The following is a 2,788-nucleotide window of genomic DNA, read 5'->3' as shown; positions in this document are numbered from 1 at the left end:
AGTGCAGTTCTGTGCCACTAGCACCAGAACAAGACAGACCGCAGCAAACTGCTCCTTTCCGGGGGTTTCCTACCTGACTTTTTGTGGACTCCAGTTCACCATCACCAAACATTTCAGTGTTGATGAAACAACATTTTCCAATGGGAAAGCATGCAGAATTTCCCCCTCGCCCCACCACTTCCAAATGAAAATTTTTGGAAAATTCAATGAAAAAATTTGAAATTTTTTGAAATTTTTGTTTGCAAATGCCAGTAAAAAAGCCACCATTTCCACCAGAGGAAGTTTTGCCATGAAAACAATTGTTCTCCTCACACCCCCGTTGTATTCTGAGGGAAAAATAATGCAGCCAGCTTTTATAGTTTGTGGGGACGCCTGTGCCTTTCTTCCCTCGCTGTGGGCAGGCCCCGGTGGCAGGTCTGTGTCGCAGTATTGCATGGATATGTGTCAGCGTGCCTGTTGTACATGTGTGTTTACTGGAGCAGGGAAGTGGGTGTGAGTGCTAACCAGTATGTTAGTACTAAGCCAATCTGACAGTATCTGAGCATCTTGCAAGCCTTAATTTTTTATGACAATATTTCTCTCGCTCTATTATTTTCCCCTGGTGGGAGGAAAAATAACTAAACCGTTTCACGAAAAATTGTGGGACTCCCTCACCCATCCAGTGAAAAAATATTTCCTTCTTCTCGATTTTTGGTGCCACCCATGTCCACGTTCCCAGCCAGTTCAACTACAAACAATGAACCCAACAGAACTGGACACAAGGCAGCCAGTGGGCCAGAGATTCCCACTGACCGGCTGTAATCTGTTTGAGCCTGTGCATAGCTCAGGAAAGAGCACACCCCACATTGCACCCCACCTCCACAGCCCCTTCATGACTCAACAGGGTTGGTGACTCCCGAGGAAGAAGGGGAAACCCTTTGGCCGGAGCCAAGTCTTTGGTGTGAATTTACAGTCTACTGAATAGACCTTGTCAGCTCCGGCTGCCCTTTACCAAGACCCCCTCTTCAAATCCTCCTCTGAACCACCCCCCCACATTCATGCATCTGATGAAGCAGGTGCCCATGAAATCTTCTGCTCCAAAATACCTGTTAGTCTATAAGGTGCCACAGGCCTTCCTGTCTTTAAAGATACACACTAACTCGGCTGCCCCTCTGATGTAACCATGTAACTACCCACAGGCAGACCCAAACCTCAGACTTCTGCGTGGGAGCCTCTACAGTTGGTGCTAAAGGCCAGCAGGCTCTCAGCTGCAGCTGCAGAGGAGACACTCTTCCTCTGGGTAAGTGGTCCAGGTGCCGCTGCATGAGACAGCAAACCACCCCCCTAGATGTGTGGGCTACACCAACCCTGGCCTCTCTTTGCCAGGGCTGCTGCCCTGGAGTGCTGGCTGTGGCAGGGAGCTGCTGGCAATCCTGTCCCCAGTCCCAGCAGGGGGTGCTGCAGGACGAGGTGGGAGCCCCTATCTGCATCAGGTCCAGCCAGTCCTCGCAGGAGGAGGCGCGGTGGGAGGGGGCAGGACCGCTGGACACAGCTCCTAGTATCTGCGGTTGCTGCAGAGCCCAGGGCTAAGCTGGCGCTTTAGCTGTTGAGGCAGTGGGGGGAGGGGGTGGGTACTGCTGTGCTGAGCCCAGTCCCTCCCAAGAGGCGACCTGGCGCTGGTGTGGCCATGCTGGCTCGGGGACAGCGGGGAGCTAGGGAAGGGAGAAGGGACAGGGCACAGCCAAAGCTCTGACATTCACTCCAGGCTTTGCAAAGCAAAGCAAAGTGCTTCCACCCAGCCCGGAGCAGCCTGGTATCTCGCCCCTCCAATCTCTCTAATCCACTTCCCTCGGATGCCCTGTAATCTGCTTATTCCTCTCTATTTCTCCTGGGCCGGAACTAACCTGATCACAACGAACATGACACCTTGTGCAGGGCCTGAGCTCTCCAGAGGCACCTGTTGGGGGGCCGGAGGCTGGCTGCAGGCCACAAACCACTGGCTGCTGGGAAGAGCGAGACCTCTGCAGGGCACCGGGGCCTTGTAGGGAGTCACAGAACGCCCTTCTCCCCTTGCAATGGCTGAGCAAGGGCGCAGGGCCCCGGGGCATCAGTCACAGCACCGCATGGCTGCATTGACGCCTTGGGAAGGCGGCTGCACCTGAGCAGGGCAGTTGCTGAATGCTGCCTGGCTGGTGCTGTGCTGGCAGGACGGGAGACAGGCTGGCGGCCAGGAGCCCAGAGGGATTCACCTGGCAGAGTAGGTGGTGCCCCAGGCTGCTTTGCTCCTGGCCTCTCCCTGCCAATTTGGCGCAGAGTAAGATACAGTCACAAAAATCGGGGCCTGATTCCCGCCAGCTCCCCCTGCCCAGCTGCTGAGGACGCTGCTGCAGCATCGTTAATGCGCTCTCCTAAGTCCCTGCATGTCTGGCAGTAGATTTACAGTCCTTAGCTGCAGTGACAGCTCTGATGCCAGCTCCAGACTGCGGCTGTCACGGCATCCCGGGGGCAGAACGGCCGCAAGGCCCCGGAGAAACCCCAGAGAGGTGGCCGTGTCCGTCTCTATCTTCACAAAACAAACTGGCAGTCCCATAGCACCTTCAGGACCAGCCAGATGATTTATTCGGTGAGGAGCTTTTGTGGGGCAGACCCACTTCAGATCAGAATTTTCCAGAGCTGAAGAAGTGGGTCTGCCCCACGAAAATTCATCACTGAATAAATCATTTGGTTCCTCTTCCAAGTGCTACAGGACTGCTGGTTTGTCTTCCAGGTAAACCAGTCCTTCCTCATGGAGGTCCCCCTCTTTCGCACT

The sequence above is a fragment of the Carettochelys insculpta genome, chromosome 27, assembly GCF_033958435.1.
Source record: "Carettochelys insculpta isolate YL-2023 chromosome 27, ASM3395843v1, whole genome shotgun sequence".
Lineage (NCBI taxonomy): Eukaryota > Metazoa > Chordata > Testudines > Carettochelyidae > Carettochelys > Carettochelys insculpta.
This window is presented reverse-complemented; position numbering follows the sequence as displayed.